Consider the following 8,784-nt stretch of genomic DNA (forward strand, 5'->3'; position numbering starts at 1 on the left):
CTTTGAGAGAAATTTATTATAAATATTAGTGGGAAAATATGTCCAATTTATATAGTTTCTACTTGGATAACAATAGCATTTTAATATGTATCCAAAATTTTTTATTGATTATATCAAAATAAGGAATAAATCTAATTTTAACGAAGTTTAAAGTGTTATAGCGTAGTTGTATATGCTATGAAGTTATATTTTTAAAAAATATATGGTATATATATAGTATCATCATAATTAATTAATAATTAATTATTAATCATATTAATATATTATATTAATAATCATATCATATCATATTAATTAATAATAATACTGTATTTCAAGTGATAATTTTCAAAGATAGTTGTCCTGGCATCATTTATATCTTTTTGATATTTTATAAATACCAAGTGTTATCATTCTAGTAATGTACTACAAATGTAATATAAAAGCATAGGGTTGTAGAGCAAGAGACTAGATTTACAAATTGCAATTACTTAGGAAATTCAGCTTCTTAGTGAGTCCTGATTTAATTCTTATTTAATAGAAGGTAAATACCTAACAAACTGCTTTATATATTTTATAGGCAAATAGGACTTAGATTACCAAATAATTTTAAAATTATATTTTTATTCCATTATTCCAAGATACCCAAATTGTCTCTTAAGTCTCTTATCTCAGGAAAGGAGATTACTGAAGCGATTTTGCAAAAGAATCAATGAAACCTTTATTTTAGCCTACACTATCAAGAAAATTAAGGATTTTGTATGTGTTTATTGAATGAATTACCTTCAAGCTTTACTAGTAAGAAAGTACTGGAAAATATCAGTCATTTAACTTTCAATAACGCAACTGTAATGTTAAGAATCCATTATGTGCCTTTTAGTCACTCAAAAGATAACTGTTCAATGTATGAGTGTATACATGGCAATGGTGATCTTTTTGTTTGATTTCTTTATTTTGTTTTGTTATTGTAGCTGTTGTTACTATTCTATTCTAATGTCGAGTATTGTGCCAAGATGGAATCGTTCCAAATGAAGACAAGTCAAAGTAAGAGGTTTACTGTATTCAATCAACAGTACTGAATGCCACCATTTCCTACTCATAACAAAAGGTATTATTTTGAATTGTCTGCTTCTAAATACCTGTCTGCAACTGTCAAGACGTTCTAAAGGTACAAGTTAACTATCACAGTTTACAGTGCATAATTTTAACTGAGATCCTATAAAATTTGAATTCCCATACTTATATTTGCAGATCTACCTCCACAGGATTAATTCTGTAAGAAATAAGAATCTATATTTTAAACAAGTAACCCTTATGTTTTTTTATCTGACCATTCTTAGCATAAAAACCATTGTACCTTTCCACTTAAATACATAATAATCTTTAGGCAATACTTGTTTTGTACCCTACCTCTATCCCCATCCTACTGCCATGTTCATTGAATTACAATTAATGTTGTGACTTGGCATTAATGGCACCGATGAATTGATTATGGAAAATATTACATATGATATGTAAAATATTACATAAAACTGTCCAAGATATTGTAAAATATTATATTTTATTGAACACATTTTAACATATTTAAAATACATGTTCCTCTGTTGTCCAAAAGAGAATCGAATGTTCAGCTATAATAAACAATTATCACCAGTATATACCTCCTTCTGTTTAGCATGAGAGTCTCTTCCTCTCTCTCTCTCTGCCAATAACAAATGTATATCATCATCATTAGGAAAATTGTTGGAGAATCTACAGGCCCTCTACTAGAATGGAATCTTATTGAATGTGCCCTCTAATGTTACCTTTGATAATGTTTCCTAAGTATTTCAGACTTGGAATCTCAAGGAAACTGAGAATCACAAGTATAGGAAATGAGATGAGGTCTTCACCAGAATGTAGATTAATAAAATATAAATATTACCCTGCTGTCAACCAGTTCCTGACACCAAATCTACATTCCATCTATAAACTACACTAATAACACAAATTCCAAATTCTCTAAAAGAAAAACTCCGGTTTCCTTGGCTTATAGCATTTCTAATATAAAATGTGTGGGTTTTTCCTGCTCATTGAGCAATTCTGACACTATCTGAAGTTAGCACAGAGCCCACAGGTTAAGGAACTCAGCAGCACAAGGCTGCCCCCAATAGCAGATGCCAATTGCAAATCCAGGCCTCCCATACCTACAGCAGGTATAAACTAAGAGTTCCCATAACCCCCTTCTCTAGTTCAGCAATTTGCTATAATAGTTCACAGAACTAAGGGAAACACTTACTTTACTTTCTTCGTGATAACAACTCAGGATTTACTCTTTTTAATTTTTTTTTTCCAGTGGGGAGGAGGGGCAGAGAGAGAGGGAGAGAATCTCAAGGAGGCTCCAAGATCAGCATAGAGCCCATGTGGGGCTCAATCCTACAATCTTGAGATCATTACCTGAACTGAAATGAAAAGTTGGATGCTTAACTGACTGAGCCACTCAGGTGCCTTCAAGAAACACTTATTCACATTTATGTGTTTACTATAAATGATATTGAAACCACTATAGAAATGTACAGATGGATGGAAGTTTAGATGTACACACTAACACTTCAGCAAGCGTGACTTTGAACTTACTTTTCTCTTCCTCTTTCTTGAAGCCTCCTTATCCCCTTCACTTGTTTTTCTATAGACTCTTTTGTTCCAGGAACTCAGTATTGATACTGACATCTTGGTAACCCTCACGTATACTTAGTAACAAGAATCAGAGGGCCAGCCATCTGAGACCACCTTGAAGACAGGATGAGGAACATGGCTGGTATCAAACCGGTATCAAAACTGCCCAGATCCTATATTTTCCTATAAAACCCCTTAGCCTTTTACCCCTGGTGGGTCTGCAGTGTTGAAGGCATTAGCCTGCTGAAACCTTCTTTACCTGGCAAAATAATACAACTATTGTTCCTCTTTATCACCAAATTCTTTTTTTTTATGTTATATTTTGGCTCCAGAGCACAGATGTCATTTGTTGACTACAATATAATAAAGAATACAGATACATGGACAGATGAAGAGTTACACAGGGCAATACGTGAGGGGTGTGCACAGAGCTTCCATACCCTCTCTGGATATGTCACCCTCCTACAACCTTATTGTGTTCACCAACCTGGAAGCTCTTCCAACACTTTCTTTTATGATTTTTATGGAGGTTCCATTACTTGGTCATGGAAAGTTAAATCATTGGCCATTGGTGATTAGTTTAACTCCAGCCCCTGTCTCCTCCCCAAGGTTGGGGGATCTTGCTGAAAGTCCCAGCCCTCTAATCACATGGTTGGTTCTCCAGCAACAAACCTCCATGTTCAAAGGGTCAGCTCTAGCATAAACTCAGGCATAGTTGAATTGGGCTTATTATGAGTAACAACGGATGTTCTTCTCACTTCTAATATTCAAGAGAGTATATGGTTTTAGGAGCTCTATGCCAGGAACTGGGGATCAAAACCAAATATATATTTCTTTTACTATGTAATGGCACAATATTGCATTATCTAATAACATTGTTGAGTATTTTTATAAGATTTTCCTAATGATTTTATGAAGAAATGAATGGAAGAGTATTAAAATTAACTGACAAAATTTATTTTATTATTCTTTCCTCTCAAAGTTTCTCTCTCTCTTACTGAAATCTCTCCTTTATCCTAAAGCATCTAATCACCTCATGCTACAATGAATTCTCAGATTGATATCTCACCCACCCCCACCCTCAAAAGAATAGCAGGTGTTCTTGTTCAGATTCACCCTCCTCTTTAGAAGTAAAGAACAAATTGTTTTTTTTTCTTTTACTGTCACTTTAGTAAAATGGAGTCAATGAAAACAAACATGTGACTTGAATGTAATGGAGTCAATTAAGTTATTATATTTAAAATTGGATGGTATCAAGAAAAGGAAGTTGTTAAATAAAAAAGAAAATTGGAGTCAGAGGAAACAAAATTCCCACAGATTATCCAGAACATTCGAATCTGTTGGGGAAAGCATAAAGAGACTGGTATTATCTCATGGGAGGCCTCCTGCTGGTTCAGGACTCAATTTCAAATACCTCTATGAAGACGCCAAACATTATAAAATGGATCTGTATTCACTGACCTTGTAAATATTTATAGTACTCTCTGGGTATTTTTAAGGGAAAAGTAATTATTAGGATCATTTGTGAATTTCCACAAAAACAAACAACCTCACTCCTCCAAATTTCTTAATTTTGAATGAAGTTAGCACAGAAAACCTCAATACCTGAATTTACATTTTTAACTGTAGAACATATGTCACAATGGAACACCTTACAGTTTCCAGCATTCTTTCCTTTGGACATTGATCAACACAGGTATTTTTAAATGCTCAACCATCTCTAAATACCTACATTCTTAAGACAATAGAAATGTTCTAGTTTTATAGCTCTTTTTTTTTTTCTTTTCTCAAATACAGATTCTACTAAGGTGATGATACATAAAACAAATACTACCATAAAATACAACGTATATACTCTTAAAAATGTATTTCAAAGACATTACTCTGGCTTAAGTCACCAAGCACTTAGGCAAATGCTTCCTATGTTTGGGTGTAAGCACTCATTTTGCTAAGTGAAGGCATGTGTTTTCAGATGACAATCCAAGTCATAGTATTTTGCCCCTAGAATCTTCATTCAGAGTATTTTCCTGTGGTGTCACAAGTGGATAAATACAACTAATTACTAGATTGTACATCCTGATATATGTTTATTCAGCTAGGCAAACAACCCAACAAATGTACAATTTTCTCTTCTTAAAAAAACATAGTAATTTAAATGCAAAAGATATGCTAATCAGTATTATCATTGAGATTTTTCATATGTCAAGTTGGGATGCTTGGAATGATAATTTCTTTGTCAGCCATAAAGCAGCTAATGCTGGAAATCCTTTATGGAAATATTTCAACATTTTCAGTACAACAGAACTCACCGTCCCCCTGTCAGACTAAGGCAGTATGGTCCTGGCTTTTATAAAATAATAATTTGGTAGGTATAAACTGTTCCCAGCAAGAGTAGGGAGATGTAAAGCCTGGGCTATAATACTGTAGAAAAGGCTCTATAAGACATTAAGAAGAATAAAAATTTGAAAATGAAAAGGAAGGGAATAAATAGAACGTACTCTTCCAAATTACTGTACAAGTTCTTTTGAAGTAGAGGTAGTCATTGCAACATAAAAATTTGAATTTGAGGGGCCCCTGGGTGGCTCAGTCGGTTAAGCGTCCGACTTCGGCTCAGGTCATGGTCTCATGGTTCGTGGGTTTGAGCCCTGCATCGGGCTCTGTGCTGACAGCTCAGAGCCTGGAGCCTGTTTCGGATTCTGTGTCTCCCTCTCTCTCTGACTCTCCCCTATTCTCTCTCTCTCTCCCTCTCTCTCAGAAATAAATAAAACATTAAAAAAATGAATTTGACGGGTTTTAATCATAAGAGGAGTGGTGGGAACTCATGAGCATAAGGGTGCCCCTATTAGCATTTTCTGCAGTAATTATTATTTTAATTGGTTGAAATAAACTATAATGCCCCAGGCCAGAGATAACTGTATAGGTTTGCAGCTTTTCTCCCTTCAGGAAAGAAACTCATTAAGAAAGCTTATACTTTGAGGACAAAAAAATTAAAAAGGAGTATTATTACTCATTTGTATCAATGCAAAGTAGTCTGGAAACTCTTCTCCCTGTGCCCCTCTAGGAAACTATGACATTGCAGATTTGTATTTTATATTCACACAGAATAAGTTTCATTGGAGAGCTGTTTTCTAACTAGGAATTTACCCCACATTGCCTCCAGACCTTCACCTCTGCCTTCCCACTTCATTTCCAAAGCCATGGAAACTCTAAGGCATTGTTATTTTGTTACAAATCCTGATTTATTAATAGGGTGAGTATGTATAAACCTCTGGGAATCTGTATCCTTTAAAAATGCAATTATTTCATTTCTGATACATTCAAATATATACTTCCTAAGTATAAAACTATGCACTGATAGTATTAGGTTTCAGAGGCAAAAATGCTGTTCCTCTCAAGTTTAAAATGAAGGTAATGAGATGCATCTAAAATTTTATGAACTGGGAGAAAGAATAGAAGTGCTATTTAAGAAATCTCATTATTTTACCTGGGTATAGGCTGAATTTCAGTTTTGGGACAGAGAAATGGAAACCTATCAGGAATAAGGTGTTAGCTCAGAAGTGAGGGCATGAAAGCTTGAGCAAGAGTGAGGTTGTAGCGAAATTCTGCAAACAATGGGTAAAAAGACTTGAAGTAAAAGTATAAACAATTAGGTAAATGTTTAATCAGGATAGAAAAAGAGATGAGGGATCAAAAATAATTGTATAAATAGTATAAAGCCTGAAAGACTTAGAGAACTCTGCAATTGGAAAAGGGATACTGAAAGATGATTAGTTCGCATTAACATATGACATTGCGATGGCAAACATATTTAAGATTTAGAAATCTACAATTCTAGGCATTTGTGAGTGAGAAAGTACTAAATGCAGTAGAAAAGCGATTCAATTATAGATTTATTCCTCAGTACCAGAGACTAAAGAGTGTTTTGGCCTCTCAGAAGATATGATGTAAATATTCTAGCAAAAGCATAGTGTACATATATCAATTTAGAAAATCATCTACTATAAAAGCCAATAAACCATGTCAATAGATTGAATATCCAAACAATATGATAATAGTGGTAAATCGTTCTGCAATCTCAAGCATCATGGCTTGATCATGTAAGAGACACTAATAAACACAAGCACATTTTCCCATACCTTCCAAGAAAATACACAGTGAAATGTTCTCAGAATAAAACTGAACTTTGATCTGCCCTAACCTATCCTGAAAAATCTTTAAGCTGTCTGCTTTGCTCAGAAGGCTCATTTTGGAGCTGCTCCCATTTTGCAACTGTTTTCACAAAGGCTTGAGCTAATGCATTTGTTGGTGATTCTCCTCCCATAATCTTTATAGCAGCTTAACCTTAGATGGTTCTAGAACTTGAAGATTCTACATAATCTTCAGCTGAATCCAGGTCCCACTATTTTTGAGGCAATAGATTTGTAACTCCTTCTTGAGATTGGCAAATTGGCAAATTTACTGAGAAATATCCCAGAATACAGAGAGAGAGAGAGAGAGAGAGAGAGAGAGAGAGAGAGAGGAAACAAGCCATAGCCATATTACATATGTGGGTTATTTGAGAAGCAGACTCACAATAAAAGTACAATTAACCTTATGTGGCTTTCCTACAAGTCTGAAAATTGCAAGAACTCAAACAAAAAGCTTCATCTTTGACAAAGATTCTTTGCTTGACCAAACTTTAGTCAGTCTCCAAAACTTTCTTCTAGATATATCTGTGCACTTTCTCATAAAATCTAGTTTTAGTAAAAACCCTGCTAGGTCACATTAAGCATAACATCCCACCCTCAATTTCTGATCACCCTTAATATAATCAGGTTCCTCATCCTCTACCATCCCCCAGATGATGTCTGAGAGATCACTCTGGATTGTCTTTGGCAAGAATTCTGATGTTTCCTCTTAGCAATTTTCTAACCACTGCTCCCCATCCTGCCTCTTGGCTTTAAGCTCCCACTGGCCCATGTTATATTCACAGTTGAACCAATCTCTCTTCCCTACTTTAAAATACCATTGCACTGTATCCTGTATTTATGGTCATAGTCCATGATAATGTCTATCTTACCACTGTTAACGAGTGTTATTCAATGTGTTTTTTCTTTAACCCCTTCTACCATACTAAGGCTGTCTCCCTCATTAGGATGACAAGACAATAGTAACTGAAAATCATTTATATTAATTTTACTCTAAACTAAACCATGTCCACTTCCATTTGAAATTGAATGGACTCCTTTTCTGGGAAAACAGCATCTGTCTTCATAGAGATTCAGTAGTTAGAGGCAGAGATATCAAAATGGCTGCTGACAGACCACATCATTTAAAGCAACTCTCTTAGAATAATCAGTGAGGTTATTCTACATATCTGTAAAATCCCCCAAAAAGGTGCAATATAGAAACTATTGCATTTCCTACCAAATAAAATCAATCAATTCAGAAGGATTTTAGCAAAATCTTTCCAATTTTGAAAGTTAATTTTATTTTTCATTCTAGATGTAAGAGAAAAATAAAACTGTCATTCCCATGAAGGGCATTTGTAGAAAATCTCAAAAGAAATGGATGTTGGCAGACCTACCTGTGGTCAGGAGCAGGTTTTCTGATGATTGGCGCCAAGATGAGGGTTTCCTGCAGCCTGAGGTTTCTTAAAGTGCTTCAGGGTCTCTGTCTGCTATTTTCTTATCTAATGTATCTTCACCTCTCAGCCCTTAATGACAGTGTTCTAAGGTCCTAAAAGGGGGGTGGGGGGAGGAGAGACATTTTTGAAAAGACTGCTGAGTTACAGCAAAGTCACCTTGTACTTGCTTCAAATGTTGTGCACTCAGGAATATAAAACAGAAACGTCATGTTATAGCAGTCAACCTGCTGAATACACGGGCAGGGTGGAGAGGCTAGGGCATATCCAAGTAGTAAAAAAGGCGGAGAAAAGACTCTCACTGTATGCATACCCAAGGCCCATTTGGTTTGGGGAGTTGCTTTTACAAAGGATGCTACTGCATTTTGTTTCAGAAAGGAAGTAGCAGGGGTGAGAGGAGCCGGAGAGAAAAACCCAAACAAGGTTGTTACTCAATACATATTTATGGAGTGCCCACTATACTCAGTTATAATGATGAACAAGATTCAGATTATGTCTTTCCAGAGTTTCCAGTGCAGTTCAGTAAA

The 8,784-nt window shown here is 35.1% G+C and overlaps 1 protein-coding gene across 1 annotated transcript in view; it reads right to left on the reverse strand.

Annotated features, from left to right (window-relative positions):
- TENM2 (teneurin transmembrane protein 2) overlaps positions 1–8,784 on the reverse strand; it is a 3,267,991-nt gene that overhangs the window by 2,616,031 nt on the left and 643,176 nt on the right. Inside the window, exon 6 of the mRNA XM_077757352.1 lies at positions 8,201–8,352. The gene's annotated coding sequence lies outside the window, so the exon portion shown is untranslated. The remainder of the gene's footprint in view (positions 1–8,200; positions 8,353–8,784) is intronic.

The sequence above is a fragment of the Crocuta crocuta genome, unplaced genomic scaffold (assembly GCF_008692635.1).
Source record: "Crocuta crocuta isolate KB4526 unplaced genomic scaffold, BGI_CrCroc_1.0 scaffold131, whole genome shotgun sequence".
NCBI classification, from domain to species: Eukaryota; Metazoa; Chordata; class Mammalia; order Carnivora; family Hyaenidae; genus Crocuta; species Crocuta crocuta.